Source organism: Lissotriton helveticus, chromosome 2_1 (assembly GCF_964261635.1).
Source record: "Lissotriton helveticus chromosome 2_1, aLisHel1.1, whole genome shotgun sequence".
Classification (NCBI taxonomy): domain Eukaryota; kingdom Metazoa; phylum Chordata; class Amphibia; order Caudata; family Salamandridae; genus Lissotriton; species Lissotriton helveticus.
In genome coordinates this window covers 603,915,020-603,933,531 of record NC_136059.1, presented here as the reverse complement: position 1 = coordinate 603,933,531, position 18,512 = coordinate 603,915,020, and the positions used below count along the sequence as shown (strand labels likewise).

The 18,512-nt window shown below is 50.4% G+C and overlaps 1 protein-coding gene across 2 annotated transcripts in view; it reads right to left on the bottom strand.

The window, feature by feature from the left end:
- FAM151B (family with sequence similarity 151 member B) overlaps positions 1-18,512 on the bottom strand; it is a 564,366-nt gene that overhangs the window by 515,457 nt on the left and 30,397 nt on the right. The window lies entirely within an intron of this gene.

The window sequence follows — 18,512 nt, the reverse complement described above, 5'->3', positions numbered from 1 at the left end:
TGTTTTTGGTTTATAATTCTTTTATTTAGTGCAGGTGAATAGGTTCACAAACAGGAAGAAAAGCAAAAACAACCAACGTGTTTCGCCCGTGGCCCCTAATTGGCCGAGGGCTTTCTCAAGGCTGTACATGATACATGGTGATCAGTCCAATGCCACGTGTGTCATAATTATGAGAAAGAACGGGGGGGTTAAAAAACATTTTTAGGCAAATGCCCAAGTGCAATGGGATCAGATTTGTGTGAGGGAAAGAGATAAGAAGGAGGGAAAGAGGATAGAAGAATCAGAGTGAACACAAAAGTAAAGAGAGAAAAGAGACCGAAAAGGGAAATCAAAGAGATGAAGCAAAGCATGGAGTGTTTGAAGATGTGAACATGCCAAAGTTGGTGTGAATTGTGAAATGTGCAAATAAGTAGAGGGGGTAAAAAGAGAGTGGGTGTAGCATAGTTATTAATCAACTAAATTAAGATACACAGCAATGGTAGAGGAGAACAAACAACAGCAACTAGAAAAAATCCCCAAAACATTTATCTAGAAAAGGGAGTTCTAAGGTACTTTACTTGGACAGTTATATTAATGTTCATCCTCAAATAGGTCTGCTTTTACGCTGAATTATGAGGGGGGAAAGAACAAACTATGCCAGCCTATCGAGTAGTAACAGTGTAAAAGTTATGTTCTAAATCACAGCGCACATTTAGACTCTTAGGCTCAAGGCATTAGTGTCAGTCTCCAGATGGATGGATGAAAAAAAATGGAAATTTGAGTAATGTTAAAAGCACAGTAATATCAGTAAATCAGCCATAGCCGCGGTAGACCAAGGTACAACATTAATATTATGGAAAGCAATATTTAAAAAAGCATATAAAATGTATATGAAACATAGAAAATCAAGAGAGTATGAAAGGTAATTATGTTCAGAGGTCAGGCTCTCATAGCATTAGAGTCGGTCTCCAGGTGGTCGAAAAAAATATCTGGTTCAAGGGGGGGGGGGGGCTAAGGTTATGAGCCTAGAAAAAAAAGAGATTATAATGGCAAAATTAAACACATTAGGCGTGTACACTAGCGTACGAGTTGATGAACACAGGTCATCATTTGAAAGTCATTACCAGGTAAGAGCAAGATGTAGCAGTCGTAAAAAAAAAAAAGGGGCAGACAGCATAAAGATATAAGGATTAACCAATATGTTAAAGGAAGGTTCTAAGTAAAAGGAGGGAGTCAGGGAGTGGTACGAGATGGACAGGTGTATCCTCCTGTCCCTATTTGGACAAAGGTACCTTCCTCCGCCAACTAGAGACCCCCATTTCTAACTCTGTTCAATAGGTATTTGTCCAGGAAACAAATGATGGCAAATTTGGCAATTCTGCTGTGCCCATCTCCTGTCGCAGGGTATCTGATGTGCGGGCTTTGGACATTACAGGTAGGATTTTACTCCTGATTGGGTAACTTTTCACATTTCTCGACGGACTAATTGCAGTTCTAGAGAGGTGTCTTACTTGGAATTTCAAAGGGTACCAAAATGATGTGTGGTCCAGACCCTTAAAAGGTATGAAGCGGTCACGGGCGAGTTCCGTCCTCATGGGGAAAGACAACTATTGATTGCTCTGACCAAGCCTCATAAAGCGGTTTCCTCCCAAATGATTGCCAGATGGATTAGATGGGTAAAGCAGGAAGCAGGGATTAATACCTCGCAGTTTGGCGTCCACTCAGTCAGAGGAGCTATGGCTTCTAAGGCCTTCTCCCTGGGGGATCGCTTAGAGGATATCGTCAATGCAGTGGACTGGTCTTCTGACTCCACCTGCACACAGTTTTACTTCAAACCGGTCTCATCCCTGGCAACCGTTGTGGTGAACCAGCTTTAAACTGGCCTAATCTTGGCCTCGAGATCCTACCATAGAATGAAAATATTCTAGCTATCGTAACGGAAATTTTCAATTCTATTAAGGACATGGAGGCGAGGATTTGCCCACCCATTTAGCCAGCAATTGGCTCCCACCCTCAGTTAGTTATTATTTTTTTTTAAATCTTTTTATTATTTTAAAGACAAACAAACAAGACATGATACATCGGAGGAATCATCATTAGAACCAGAGTCCAACACTTCGAAGGGAAATAAATGTCAACAGTAGTCCAGCATTACAGCAAGGCATGTACCCCGGTGCCATGACGGTACTGCAAGAGGCATCCCCAGCAGTCAACAGGATAACATAACGAACTCAGGACTCAAGCTCTTTGTTCAATACCCCATATGTAACCACCATCAGTATCGGTCTATCCTCCCACCCCCCAACCCTGCTGCAGGCGCTAATACCTAAGCAATGAGTGTTGTTGTAACATCGCTCTCTTATAGTGTGTGTGCACAGGTGCTCTCACTCATGGCGGATATCAATCAATTGAACCCCCTGGAGATTAAGGGCCACCCTCCACACTAGTCTCCCCAGGTTCAGTGAGAGCTGCCCTAGACCGCCCCTCTTCCATTAATGAGTCAGAGTCCGAACCAGCATTTACGTCCGGTGCCCGGAGCTCCATCACCAAGGTCTCCCACGCCCGCGCCGCTTCCAGCGCTCTATCACTGTGGGATCTATGGGCCTGCTGCAACCGAACAGAGCTCTCGCTACCCGCCCATATGAGCATCGCTGCTTTCCATCTCTCAAAACTAGTGCCAGCCGCTGCCTTCCAGTGTGATGTAATTGCCCTCTTGGCCAAGATAAATCCCAGATCTATAAATTTACTAGTCAGTGTGTTCTTACTAGTGTGCGGGAACCAATGTAAGAGGCAGGCACCTTTATCCATAGCAATCTGCCGCTCAGTCACCTCACAGAGCAACCCGGTTATCTCCTCCCAGAACGTACCCTACTGCGGGCAGTCCCACAGCATATGGCTTAGGTCCGCATCCCGCAACCGGCAGCGGTGACAGGCCGCAGTATCTGTCCGGAAGTACTGATTAATTTTAGCCGGTGTGAGGTATGCCCTATGCAGCATAAAAAATTGAATAAGTTGGAACCTAGCGTTACTGGTACCCTTCCATGCTCTTTTAAGAATCTGCATCCAAGCCGCGTCCGGGACGTCCCTGCTTAGGTCCGCTACCCATTGCTCCCGTAGACTCTGCAACGGGCCGAGTCCCTCCCCCAGCATCCGGCGATCAAGGCAGGCAACAGCTTTATACGTGCCCGCCGCCATCACTACATACTGGCACGCTCCGCTCGTCGGCGGCTCTGAGAGGCCTGCGCCCCAATACTTCTGTATAGCGCCTATCAAGGCCGCATGCATCAGAAAGTGGCCACGGGGGAGCCCAAAGGTCTCCTGCAAAGTGCCATAGGGCAGCAGCACCCCGTCCGCATAGGAGGTCACCCACCATCTGCAGGCCCAGGTCCTTCCATTCCACAAGTCCGGACCAATCTCCACCATGAGGCAGCGCCGTGCACATACCCAGCGGTATCTCAGGCGCCTAAGGGCGCTGCACTCCAATTCTATTGTGGAACCGTTTCCAACAATGCCTCAGGGGGCACCCCAGCATCGAGAGCCCAGAGGTCCCCAGTAGCTGTTGCAAGATCACGAACGACAGAACATGCCTCGGCACTTCCGGTGCAGGCCGCTCTTCCGGGCCCCTAAACTCTAGCGCCACTGCTCGAGTGAGTATCTGAAACTGCGCAGCCAGGTAATATAATTCAAAGTCCGGGGCAGCTAGTCCCCCCTCAGCTCTCGGCCGCATCAAATATCCAGCGCCACCCTACGCCGTCCGACACCCCAGATGAAGTCACTCGTCACAGAGTACAGTTGCCGAAAAAAGGCAACCAGTATGCATATTGGTAGGGTCCTGAAGAAATACAGCAGGCGAGGAAGTGCTACCATCTTTAGCAGCGCCACACGGCCTGCTACCGACAGCGGCAGGGTCCCCCAAAATCTTATGCTACCTCTCAAGCCCCTCATGGCTCTCCCAATGTTAGCCTCAAGGAGATCTTCCAGGGCATGATACACCTGCGTTCCCAGATAGGGAAGGCACCTCGGCTCCCACATCAGATCGGGCGGTAACACGGGCGGGTCGCACGCAGCAGTCACCGGGAAAACACAGGTCTAAGCCCAGTTAACCCGCAATCCTGAGATGTCCCCGAAGCGGTCAAGAAGAGTCCTCGCCCCTTCCAGGGCATCCCCGGCATCTCCCAGGAACATCAGGAGATCGTCCGCATAAAGCGAAATATAATGCGCCTGACCGCGTAGCTGAAGGCCGCGATACGCCTCCCCCATTCCAACACGCGCTGCCAATGGCTCCATTGCAAGAGCAAACAACAGCGGGGAGAGCGGGCAACCCTGCCCCGCCCCACCGGCCAGGAATCAGAAACCACCCTGCCCACATGAACCCTGGCTGTCGCTGAAGAGTACAATATCTCAGTCCAATGGACATAACCGGCACCAAGCCCAAACGCCGTCATAGTTGAGAACAAATGGGGCCACTCCAGGCTATCAATCGCCTTAGCAATGTCAACCGAGAGGAGTAGCCCTTGCCCCTCCAGTCCACGGCCGCCATCCAATATCCCGACCAGCCGGCGTATACTGACAGCCGTATTTCATAATACGGCTGTCAGTGGCATAAGCGATGTAGGAGTATCCCTGACTTGTCTCCCCATTGGAATATCTTACTTTGCGTAACTTGTCATATGCGTTTGGCCGCATCATACTGAATGTTTGGTACCTTCTCTGTAGAGCTCCTAGGTGTCTAAGGGAGATGTCACCATTACGCTGATGTGCCAAAATCTCAGTTTGTATGATCTGGGTTTCTAGTTGTATTAAGGTCTGCTGTTTCTCACGCTTGGCCACGGGGGTGAGCTAATATCGAAGCCTCTGATAGTTGGCTTCATAGCTTCGCATACAATGGTGGTGGATGCTGCTGTCTCCTCGTTAATTAGGAAGTATTCTAACACAGTTTTATGTAGGTGGGTCTTATAACTTGGATTATGGAGATACCAGGTGTGAGAAGTTAGCCTGGCATATGATGTCCACTATTCTCAGGTCAGAGATCGAAGTACATCACCAGTTACTCAATTAGCATACGATAAGTTGCACAAATACAGTTTTGCCCTAGGGGCTTCACAAACCATATACTAAGTAAGTGGTATAAGAACCACTTCAGGAATAGTGAATAGGCCAAGGGCCTAGGGAATCGCTGGGGCGACACTAGACAACCAAAGGTTAGGAAGTAGGAGACCCACGGGAGACGCGTGCAGTGTCTAAACACAGTCGCGAGTTACCATTGACTCATAATGGAGAACGAAGAAGTTACAAAGTTACTATTTGAAGGCACTTCCGGATGGACTAGGACAAAACCCCTTTAAATTAGGACACTTGGAGAGTCAATACCCACGGGAGCACCAGAGTACTCGAGTTACCTCACCCAGGGAAGCCGGGGGCATAGGTGTCTTTTCATCTCGGGTTTCGTCGATGCTTTCAATGGAGATCTGCAAAAGAAGTGCTGCAGGCGGCCAGAGGAAGAGTGTCCGGGTGGATCGAAGAACTGAAGAACCTGAAAGCAGAGGGGACAGAGTCTGGGTCACTAGCCAGTGACCAGGAAGGAACCAGGCGATGTCGCGATGATCTCAGGTGAAGCTTGTCTCTGCAGCCACGAGGACCAGGAGGTGTCGATGACGACCAGGAGCTGGATTCGAGCTGTCCCACGTAGGATCTAGTTGACTGCGGTGTTGGTATCCGGATTGGACCCAACAAGCCTTGGCAAACGTAATCCACGCAGGAAGTGAAGATTGGCTTCGAGTCAGAACAGCAAGGTCTGGGGAGCTTCTCCTTTGCAGGGAAGCTGGAGCAACCAGGAAAGCAGTTTGGTTTCAAAGGTTTGTCTTTAGGGGGCTCACTAGCCACCGGGAAGACGCATTGAGCTGAAATGCAAGAGCGGGCCCCACGCGGCACTCGTGGAGTGTGGAGGGCTGAGCTTCGGTGCAAATGGCGCTCGGGTCTGGGGCTTCTCGTACCCCAACGCACAACTGCGAGGGTGCCTCGGTAGTTGCACTGTTAACAAAATGCAGGATGTCCAGGGTGTCCGGTCCCACGTCTCTCGTGTCCGGCACGGGTCTCAGCTTTGCTGTGGGTCGAAGTCTGAGAGTCCAGTTCCTGAGTCGCTGAGTCTTCGGTATCCGTCGGAAGCGTCGACAAAGCAGACCGGCAAGTTACTGGTGGTGCCTGTTTGCACAGGGTGGTCACTCCTTGACCACAAGGGAGATGTCTTCAGTCTTCTAGTCGAAATAGAACGTCGAAGGTCCAAGAGTTTCGTTCCAGGATAATCTAAAGTCCTGGGGACACAGCACCTATCTTTATACTAAGAAAATGGGCTGGATTACCTACTAGGTCCCTCCTATGGGTGAACCTGGGAAGGGGGGTGGTAACACCCCTTTCCCTTTGTCTAGTTTCGCGCCAGAGCGGGACTGCAGTACCCCAGCAACTGGTTTGAACCGGGCTATGCATGGAGCACCTTGTGTGCCCCAGGCAGTGTCTGGAAAAGCATCTTTCCATTCAACCCACCCTGCCCCAATACACTACAGGCTGTCTGGGGAGGTGCTAGCACCTCCCTCGACAGGAAACGTATTGTCCAGGCCTCCCTTGCTGGAGTTTCCTCCAGTTGCAGGAGGTCAGACTCGTGTCTGTGGCAGCAGCATCCATTTTGTGATGCTGAGGCTCTGTTTAACTTTAACCGGGTAAAGCAGTAACATACATGTCTTTTCCCTCTAGAAGGGTGGAATGCAACCCCCGCAGCCAGAATTGGCGGGGGGGGGGGTAGTATTCCAAAGTGTTTGACACCTTACACAACATGTTTTGATAAAGCCAAGCCAAAGTTACCATTAACCGCGAGGATTATAATGCACTTAAGAGTATATGGTATGGCTATATCATAGAACAGCTATAAGGTGATGGTTCTGAAAGCTGCAGAGGGGCTCAGCTCATGCTAGGGCACCCTCTCACATAAAACCAAGCACTCTGCCTCAAGGATTGTTAAGGCCTGCCATAGGAGTGACTTATAGGTTACTATGTGTCTATATATAAGGTAGATATAGATATACTATATCTAAGTAAGGGGTGATTACACCACCTTACCCAAGCTGAGTGATCGGCCTGTGGTGTCAGTTTGGATGGCCAGACAGGGGTGGCATAATACATGCTGCAGCCCCTGGTAGGCCTTGGGTGCATCTATGCCTGGGTACCTATGGTACACTATACAGCGGCTCACAGAGGTGACCCAATACCCAATCAGGTATGTACCTAAAGTACATGGAGTCCATTTTATAGGGAGAGCAGATAGCCTGGGGCCCTGAATAGCAGGATCCCAGGCCAACTAAGTCGAAAACCAGCAAAACACTAGGCAAAAAGTTGGGGTAACCATATAGTCAGATATACAAATTCCTACACAGCCCCCCCACCCCCCAAACGAAAGGAGATAAGGCTATCCTTGTCCAGGTAAGCCTATATTGCCTAAGTGGCCATATAAGGAAGTACCTGCACTAGCATGGTTACCCCCTGTCTCATGGTCCACTAAACAATGCCTCACCCTAAGGGTATCAGAGGGTCTCCACCATAGGGAATCTCTAGCTGTGGTGTGTTTTGGCAAAGTAAAAGGCTGGTGCTGGGATGGAGTACTGAAGTGAGGCTCCACTAATGTAGGGCTCAGCTTCCTCCAATCACTATCCACCATGTATGCCTTTCTTTCCATGCCTGAGTTGCACTGTGCTCTCAGGGTCAACCTCTGGCTGCCTACAGCTGGAGACTGAGTCCCTTTTGTTGGACCACTGGAGGGACAGGTCAGGTTTGGGGTCACTTGGTCCCAGGTTTGCCTGTGCCCAACAGAGTCCATCTGGGGGAGGTTCCTACCTAAGGGTAAGGGAGATCCCTCAGAGGGTTGAGGAATTTTCACCTGGCTAGGGCTGCTAGACTGGGTGCCCCTAATCTGCTGATGGGGGGTTCCTTTGGACAGGGGGCCCTTTGGGTCCACTGGCCTCCCTGACCTCTACAGCCCTGGGCTGACTGAGGCAGGGTAGAGAGGGGCAGGTTACCAACTCCAGACTGGGTACCACCTCGGAAGGGTCCACTGACATCAGGGGCTCTGCCAGGCCAGGCCTGACTACCTCTGGGGCAGTTCCTTCACAAGGGGTAGGGTCAGTTCCCTGAGGAGGCTGACCCTCACCTAATGTCTTGTGGGAGGGAGACTTTTCTTCCTCCCCAATGCTCTCTGTCTGAGTGGGTGATCCATAATTTCAGGCTTCACAACACAACAATCTGTTTGAGTTTGGTCTGTGACCATCACAGCCCCACCACCCTTTTCAGGAAGGCCTACCATTTTGGAATGGATTTCTTTTTCTATCTCAGCCCAGGCTGAGATCTCTAGATCATTGCCCAGTAAACAATCAACAGGCAAGTTTGTAGACACTGCCACTCTCTTTGGGCCAGTGACACCTCCCCAGCTGAGATTTACTACTTCCATGGCATACTCTTTCTGCACTCCATCAATATTGGTCACCTGGTATGTGAACCCAGGTAAAGGCTGTTCTGAGGGGACTAGTCTCTCAGTCACCATAGTGATGCTAGCCCCTGTGTCCCTATAGGCCTCAGCTTTCTGACCATTGATGTGGGGCTCCTGTCTGTACTTGCCCAAGGTATGGGGACAAGCAGTAAAGTTGGCACACCCCATGCCATTCTCACAGACTAGAGTTGCTGTAGTAGGGGACCTGGTTAGGCAGGAGTCTACCTGGGTTCCCCAAGTAAACCCAGCCAAATTGTTGGGGGCACTCCCACCACCTGGGGGTTTACTACTAGTAGTAACAGGAACAGGAGGTGTTGGAGTATTACTTGGAGGAATATTTTCCTTATTGTTGGCTTTTGGGCAACTGCTGTCAGTTTTCCAATGGCCAGGTTGCTTACATATATGACAATAAGGTTTCTTAACATTAGAGGAAGGAGTTTGGGACCCACCCCCCTCAGAGGATTTTTGGGGCCCTGTAGTGGATTTGTCCTTAGATGTATCCCCACCTTTCTCTTGAGGTTTGGTAGAATCTTTCTTCTGGTCACCACCTTGATTTGTAGGCCTCACTCTGGTTCTGACCCATTTGTCTGCCTTCTTTCCCAATTCTTGGGGAGAGATCAGAGTCGACCAGGTGTTGATGTAGAAGCTGTTTTTGACAATTATTAAGGATCTGCTCCCTCATAATCAAATTATACAATCCTGTTTAGTTTTGTACTTTGCTGCCCAATAACCAGCCCTCCAGAGTCTTAGTAGCACAATCTTCAAAATCAGTCCAGTCCTGAGTCTGTGTATTCTGGGTGTCTCTGAACAGCAACCTATACTGCTCAGTGGTTAAGCCAACCCCATCTATCAGAGCACTCTTCAGGACATAGTAGTTGTCAGCATCCTTTGCACTTACTGTCAGAAGCTTATCTCTGCCTTTATCTGAAGAGGAGAGCCACAAGATTGCTGCCCATTGACTTTGGGGTACCTGCTGTACTTTGCAAGCCCTCTCCAAAGCAGTTATCCATTTGTGGATGTCATCCCCAATCTGATAGGGAGGGACAATCTTGCTCAGGTTTCTATTGTCATGAGACCCTTCCTTCCCTCTAGGGATATTGCTGCCAGCAGTGGGTTCTAACCCACTTAACTTTTTCTCTCTTTCAAGAGCCATGGTCTCTTTTGCAAGGGCAACTTCTTGCCTGTTGATCCTAAGATTTACTTCCTTCATCCTAGCTTTGTGCTCTCTCCTCTCAAGGGGAGTCATCCTCCTTAGAGCAGAGGCATCAGACCCTACTGAGTCATCAGAATGCTCAGAGCCACTGGACAGTGACTTGCCTTCTGTGCCTATGGGTAGGCCTATTGGTAGGTTAGGAGGGGGCCCTCCAAGGCCCTCTCCACCTCCAGATAGTCCTGTGTTGCCCAGGATAGGTTCATTAACCTCATCCTGGTCATCATCCACCTCCTCATCAGATAGTGCTGGATCCTCCCCAACATTCTCTTCTGTGGATGGATGGCCCCCCTCTCTACTACCTTGGTTTTCTGTGTTTGATGCGTTTTCTATGTCCTGACCCACTAAGATGTCTACCAGGTGGTTGAAGGTTGGACTCTGTCCTTGTCCAATAATCTGACTGCACATAGGCTTCTAAGTTCATTAAAAGTGAATGAGTCATACTTAGAGGGCACCCTCTGGGTGTCTTCTTGAAGAGGTCCACTAGGGCCTGCTTCCAAGGACATTTTCTAGAGAGGTGTCCCTGTCTTCCGGAGAGGTACCTGATTCTTGGAAGCATGCCCTTATCCTCCCGCTGCTGAAGAAACCATCTTTAGACCCTCTTGCACATGCGAACTATAGACCAATCTCCCTCCTCCCCTCGCTGGCTAAAGTGATCGAGAAGCACGTGCACCTCTCTATTTCCACCTTTATAGAGAGTAATAACATTCTGCACGACTCTCAGTCGGGCTTCCGTGCTAATTTTAGCACGGAGACGGCTCTTCTTGAGATCACTGATGCTATCCGCGAGATATTGGATGGAGGGGGAAAAGCCATCTTGGTCATGCTGGACTTGTCGGCGGCTTTCGACACCGTGCCCCACGCCGGTCTCCTTTTAAGACTCTGGGAGATAGGCTTTCGTGGGACGGTGTTGGATTGGTTTAAGTCGTTCCTGACCAACCGCCGGCAAGTGGTCTGGGCACCGCCGTTCTCCGCCGAAATGCCGCCGCTCGAGGTGGGGGTTCCTCAGGGGTCCATCCTGAGCCCCACCCTTTTTAATATCTATATGGCCCCTCTTGCGGCGGTGGCGGAGTCTTTTGGTGCCCAGATCATCTCCTACGCGGATGATACGCAGCTTCTTTTTTCATGTGGCAAGGGGGAGGATTTCGACGGCGGGCGGATTCGGGAATGCCTGGAAGCCGTTTTTGAATGGTTTCAGGGTCATAGTCTGAAGTGCAACTCAGACAAATCCGAGTTGCTCTTCTTCGGCTGCTCTCCCGACCCGGCTTGGAAGTCATGGTGGCCGTGTGACATGTCCCCTCCTTCCACGGTTGCAGTAAAGGCGAAGAATCTTGGCTTCTTGTGCGATGTCGACCTTTCCCTGAGACCTCAGATCATTGGGCTGACGGGGAAATGTTTCGGCATCCTCAGGATGCTACGAAAATTTCTCCCTTTGCTGTCCTTTCATCACAAAAGAATAACGGTGCAGGCCTTGATAGGATCACGCCTCGATTACGTGAACGCGCTTTATTTGGGCCTTCCTAAATATTTGATGGCCCGTCTGCAGGTGGTGCAGAACTCGGCGGCCAGAGCCATCTTTGGACTTCCCCGGAGGGCGCGGGCCTCGGAGCTTTTGGAGCAACTCCATTGGCTTCCGATGGCCAAGAGAGTCACGTTTAAAACCTTGACTCTGGCTTTCAAGGCGCTCCACGGAATTGGTCCTCACTATCTCCGTAAGCGGATAGCCTTCTATGTCCCCAGAAGAGCTCTCAGGTCTGCCTTCGAGGCCAAAGCGGTGGTTCCTTCCATTAGGCGCTCTCGAATCGGAGGTCGCTCTTTTCGGTACCTTGCGCCTCGGTGCTGGAACGATCTCCCTCGATTCCTAAGACTGATGACCAATCTGTTAGCCTTTAGAAAGGAGCTAAAGACCTGGCTTTTCACTCTGTAATCTGTGTCTTTTCTGGATCACTGTTATGCTGTACCTAACCTTGTTTCACTCTTCGCCAAAGCGCCGGGACACTCCTCCGAGTAGCCGTGCGCTATAGAAGAGCTAATTTAACATAACATAACAGGTGTGGTGTGTGCACCTACCTACACTAAATGGTTTCCTAATAGAACCTCTCTAGGAGCTGTAATCAGGGTGTGCTAAGCCCTTTCCTCTACAACTGCTAAGTTCAGTAGAACTTAAAGTATTATAAAAACTTGATTCATATGTACCTACATGTACCTTAATGTGGTCTTTCAAATGATATCTTAAGATAATATGGTAAAACAACAGCAAGCTCTTATCCCATCTGCTGCACACCAATGTGAGAAGTTAGCCTGGCATATGATGTCCACTATTCTAGTGGGCACCTTGCACCAGTCTAAACGACCCTTATTGATGGTGGTTGTAAAGTCAACCTTATAGACAAGCTATCCTAGTGGTAGCATGGACCAGCAGTCATAGGCTAAGACTTTAGAGAGCATGTAAAGCAAGCTGTTTTACCAATTATAATCCCTTGAATACCAAATGAAAGGACACCACACAAGGTATATATCAAATATATATGTATTTATTTCTAAAACAACCCCTCTGCACTCTTCATGAGGTCAGAGATCGAAGTACATCACAAAGTTACTCAATTAGCATACGATAAGTTGCACAAATACAGTTTTGCCCTAAGGGCCTCACAAACCATATACTAAGTAAGTGGTATAAGAACCACTTCAGGAATAGTGAATAGGCCTAGGGCCTAGGGAATCGCTGGGGCTACACTAGACAACCAAATGTTAGGAAGTAGGAGACCCACGGGAGACGCATGCAGTGTCTAAACACAGTCGCGAGTTACCATTGACTTATAATGGAGAACGGAGAAGTTACAAAGTTACTTTTTTAAGGCACTTCCAGATGGACTACAACAAAACCCCTTTAAACTAGGACACTTGGAGAGTCAATACCCACGGGAGCACCGGAGTACTCGAGTTACCTCACCCAGGAAAAACGGGGGCATAGGTGTCTTTTCGTGTCGGGTTTCAGCGATGCTTTCAATGAAGATCTGCAAAAGAAGTGCTGCAGGCGGCCAAAGGAAGAGTCTCCGGGTGGATCCAAGGGTGGATCGAAGAACTGAAGAACCTGAAAGCAGGGGGGACAGAGTCTGGGTCACTAGCGAGTGACCAGTAAGGAACCGGGAAGGAACCAGGCGATGTTGCGATGATCTCAGGTGAAGAGGTGAAGCTTGTCTCTGCAGCCACGAGAACCAGTAGGTGTCGACGACGACCAGGAGCTGGACTCGAGCTGTCCCGCGAAGGATCTAGTTGACTGCGGTGTCGGTATCTGGATTGGACCCAACAAGCCTTGGCAAACGCAATCCACACAGGAAGTCAAGATTGGCTTCAAGTCAGAACAGCAAGGTCTGGGGAGCTTCTCCTTTGCAGGGAAGCTGAAGCAAGCCTGAAGCAACCAGGAAAGCAGTTTGGTGTCAAAGGTTTGTCTTCACGGGGCTCACTAGCCAACGGGCTAGCAACCGGGAAGACGCGTTGAGCTGAAATGCAAGAGCGGGCCCCGCGCGGCACTCGTGGAGTGTGGAGGGCTGAGCTTCGGTGCAAATGGAGCTCAGGTCTGGGGCTTCTTGTACCCCAATGCACAACGGCAAGGGTGCCTCGGTAGTTGTACTGTTAGCAAAATTCAGGATGTCCAGGGTGTCCGGTCCCATGTCTCTCGTGTCTGCCACGGGTCTCAACTTTGCTGTGGGTGTGGGTCGGAGTCAGAGAAGTCTGAGAGTCCAGTTCCTGAGTCGCTGAGTCTTCAGGATCCGTCGGGAGCGTCGACAAAGCAGACCGGCAAGTTACTGGTGGTGCCTGTTTGCACAGGGTGGTCACTCCTAGACCACAAGGGAGATGTCTTCAGTCTTCTAGTCGAAATAGAACGTCAAAGGTCCAAGACTTTTGTTCGTTCCAGGATAATCTAAAGTCCTGGGACACAGCACCTATCTTTATACTAAGAAAATGGTCTGGATTACCTACTAGGTCCCTCCTATGGGTGGACCTGGAAAGGGGGTAGTAACACCCCTTTCCCTTTGTCCAGTTGCGCGCCAGAGCGGGCCTGGAGTGCCCCAGCAACTGGTTTGAATCGGACTATGCATGGAGCACCTTGTGTGCCCCAGGCAGTGTCTGGAAAAGCATCTTTCCATTCAACCCACACTGCTCCAATACACTACAGGCTGTCTGGGGAGGTGCTAGCACTTCCCTCAACAGGAAACCTATTGTCCAGGTCTCCCTTGCTGGAGTTTCCCCCATCTGCAGGAGGTCAGACTTGTGTTGGGGCAGCAGCATCCATTTTGTGATGCTGAGGCTCTGTTTAACTTTAACCGGGTAAACCAGTAACATACATGTTTCTTTTCCCTCTAGAAGGGTGGAATGCTACCACCGCCACCAGAATTGGCGGGGGGGGTAGTATTCCAAAGTGTTTGACACCTTACACGACATGTTTTGATAAAGCCAAACCAAAGTTAGCATTAACCGCGAGGATTATAATGCACTTAAGAGAATATGGTATGGCTATATCATAGAACAGCTATAAGGAGATGGTTCCAAAAGCTGCAGAGGGGCTCAGCTCATGCTAGGGCACCCTCTCACATAAAACCAAGCACTCTGCCTCCAGGATTGTTAAGGCCTGCCATAGGAGTGACTTATAAGTTACTATGTGTCTATATATATATATATATAAGGTAGATATAGATATACTATATCTAAGTAAGGGGTGATTACACTACCTTACCCTAGCCGAGTGATCAGTCTGTGGTGTCAGTTAGGATGGCCAGCCAGAGGTGGCATAATACATGCTGCAGCCCCTGGCAGGCCTTGGGTGCACCTATGCCCTGGGTACCTATGGTACACTATGCCGGGGCTTACAGAGGTGACCCAATACCCAATCAGGTAGGTACCTAAAGTACATGGAGTCCATTTTATAGGGACAGCAGATACCCTGGGGCCCTGAATAGCAGGATCCCAGGCCAACTAAGTTGAAAACCAGCAAAACACTAGGCAAAAAGGTGGGGTAACCAAATATTCAGAAATCCACCTTCCTATTCCAGGGCAATAGCCACCAATGCATTGGAGACCTTCTGGGACCCATCTGTACCTGCACCTGAACTGGGGAATAATCTGATGGGCCTCTAGGCAGGATTTAAGCCCGACTAGCCGATGTACGTATTCCCTGGTTATGAATATGTGATCCAGACTGGAGAACGACTCATGGACAGCCGAGTAGTATGTATACCCTGTGGTATCGGGGTGTAGTGTCCTCCATGTATCTGACCACCCTAAAGCATTCGCCATGGACTGAATAAGCGATTCTCTCAATGTGCGTTGTGTGGACGTTGGGCGACACCTGTCTAGGTCGGGGTGCATAACACAATTCCAGTCACCCCAAATCAGAGCAGGCATGTCGGGTAGTTATCTCCAGGTGTCAACAATGCGTTCCGTAAATGCGTGATAAAATGGCGGAGCATATACACAACCTAGAACAACAGATTCTCCATTGATTGTGCCCTGGATGAAGAGATACCTGCCCATTGTGTCCGCCCATGTGCGCTTATGTGTGAATGAGAGCCTACGGTGGATCAGAATAGCCATGCCTCTAGAGCCCCTTCGTTAAGCCGGAGTGAAATACATGCAAATAACCATAACGGGCGAGACAAGGAACCTTAGACCCCATTAAATGTGTTTCTTACAATAGTAAGACGTCTATCCCGAGACATTTCGCATGTTGAAGGACTGCCCCACGTTTGATCTTGTCGTGAAGGCCTTGCACATTCTAGGTGACCAGCTTAACGTCCCCCATTAGGTATAGTTTGGACGTACGGTCGTGTTGAATGGCCTGTATAGTTGTGGCATACATGACACAAGCGTCAGATAAAGGGAATGCAATAATGGGTATTGTAGAATATTAAATATAACAATTCTATAAACAGTAACACAATTCCCCATCCCTCCCCCAGTGTAGCCCAACCCAATACCTCAAGAAACACTGAAGTATCTGTCACGGAAGGTATACAGCGTCCACCCCAACTAGGATGGAGGCTGAAAGAGTCCAACAAGGCCCCATCGATGCCATCACTCACAAGGATCTTAAATAGTCAGTTCAAAATGGTAGCACTCAGTTCGTGCTGGCGAATGAGCATGTTGATCCAGGTTCATATATGCAGACACCCTGTTGCCTAAGATGTTGGCATGGGGGCGTGGCTTGAGGCGTCAAGATGGCGGTCGCACTCTAAGAGTGCTCCGGACCCCCTCCGTCATCCGCCTCGCATTGGCCCACTAATATCGGCCATCGATGTCCCAGAGTCTCAGGGACGACTCCTACATCCTGCCGGCATCGCCCTGACCCCTCGAGGGGCCTGCCTGGTGTCCGCATTGCCCTCACTGGCCCTCTGCTCCGGGCGGCCTTCCTTCTTCAAGATGGCGGTCCCCGCGCTGCCTGCTCCTAGGGCCTGATCTCTCGGCTGCTCCCTTCCCGCCCTGCTCACCTGCGCTCATTCTGACGGCGGCGGCTTGTACCAGAGGCGAGGGATCGAGCTGCGGCCCGGACCCGAGGAGTGACCTCCCGCCCCGGTGCCCGTGGATTCAGAGGGCTTGCTCCGGTGCGCATCGGCGGAGCGGTGCCTGAGGTCCCCCGGCGTGGCGGTGACTGGAGGAGATTGCTACCGGGTGGCGCCGGGTGCGGCGCTTCCCGCTTGCCGTGCCGCTTCTGCACCCGCCGGCGGCCCGAGAGGAGGGGTCCGGGACGTGAAGCCTGTGGGGGTGGATGCCAGGCCCTGGGTGAGGTGACCGCCGAAGTGGCTGCAGTGGCGCCTGGAGCCGGGGGCAGTCTGCGCCACAATCCGGAGGAGGTGAAGAGGCAGGGGGTTTGCTGTGTGAGCCTCCTTTTCCCCTCCGCAACCGTCGGCGGCTGTGTCGGGCCACGTGGACGAGGGACGACGGGACCGAGGTTGAGGTGGGCAGCGGGTCGGTGCGCTGCGTTGCTGGGAGGGTGGTGCAAACACAACGCCGGTCTTACGACGAGGTCAAACAAAAACTCAGGGCCATGGGCCTCCGTTATGGACTCCTCTTCCCGGCTCACCTTAAGGTGTTTTTTCAAGACAACATTTTTTTCTTTGACAGCCCACAGGTGGCATGGACCTGGCTTACGGAAGAGCGGCCCCTCCTACCTGGTGGGGCCCCCTCCCCTGCCCTGAAAGCGACGACCCAACCCGGCCAGGAGGTACCCAAGGCGCAGTGGCACTGCACTGAACTGGATCCAGACGACGGGGCAACTGCCGGGGGGAACTCTCGGTCGCCGGGGAAACTGTCCTGGCGCTCCCCGATTCAGACCTTGAGCCAGAGGGCCTCCTCCCATACCCTGGTGTCTTCCCTTATTGATATGGGTAGCGCCCCACGATGAGACGTTACCCGGCGGAGGGCCTTGTTGGACTCGGATCTGTCTGGAAGCCCTGTGATCAGTGGCTCTGGTGGGGAGGAGGGGGTGTGATCAGTGTTCCAAGTTGTATGCCTTCATTCCACCCTTCAGGACCTGATATAGCGAGCCTATCTCTGACCCCGTGAACGGGGCTCTCCCTTGGCTCCGCTGGAAGACCCGGCCAGGGTTTACCTTCTCACTGCCATCCTGGATTCGAACCATCTTGTGATTTCTTTGTTATCCACTCCATGCTTATCCATTGTGGGCATGCATCCGTATATATATGGAGGGGGGTCCAACTCAGCCATGCTCCTGACTGATTGTTGTTAATCATTTTAGAGTAGCGAATCACCTCTTTGTGGTGTAGCTAGTAGTTGGGGTTTTGGGGCGACAGATGCTTCCACTCAGGAAGTGTAGGGTGGGGGGAAGTTGGGGGGGCTGGGAGGGACGGGGGACCGTTGTTCCTCGACAGTTTTTTGTTTTGTTTAGCCGCCTACGGGCCGCTGGTTGCAGTTCTTCTTGGTAACTAACAGCCTGATTCATCAATCTCCCGTTTTGCGAGCCCCTAATAGCGATTCATAAGGAATCGCTATTAAGGACTTGCAAAACGGGATTCATGTAGGAATTGCATAAAGAATTGCGATTCCTACACATTCCTTATTTGCGATTAGCAAATTGCTAATCGCAAATAAGGAATAACTCCCCATTCATTCCTATGGGCCAAAAGGGCCCATAGGAATGAATGGGGAGTATTACTTATTTGCGATTAGCAATTAGCTAATCGCAAATAAGATAGCAATTTAAAGGGTGCCAGGGGTGTCCAAAGGACACCCTGTAGCACCCCTTAAATGCAAATTGAAACAGGTGTTGGCACACACATGTCCAAAGGACATGTGTGTGTGCAACATGCAACTTAGAAAAATGCTTTTAAAAGCATTTTTCTAAGTTTTCGCTATTTACCACGAGGTTTGACCTCGCGGTAAATAGCGGGGCGAAATTGCGAATTCGCAATTTTCAAATGGATGATGAATTGCATTTAAAGGAATCTCAAATAGAGATTCCTTAAATGTAATTCCTCGCAAAATAGCGAAATCGCTATTACCGATTTTTGCATTTGGGATGATGAATCCCAAATGCAAAAATAGCGCTCGCAAAGGGCCAGATTCTCAGAATCTGGCCCTTTGCGAGCCGATTTCGGCTTGATGAATCAGGCTGTATGTTTCTCTGATTGATCCACAGTTGACACGCAGATCACATCTTCCATCAGTTTTTTATTCTTGGGCGCCTACGGGCCGCCATCGGGGGTTCCTATCGGTAGTTAAGTTCCCTCCTTCCTTGGTTTTCACAGTTGATGAGCAGATCACCAATTTCCATGG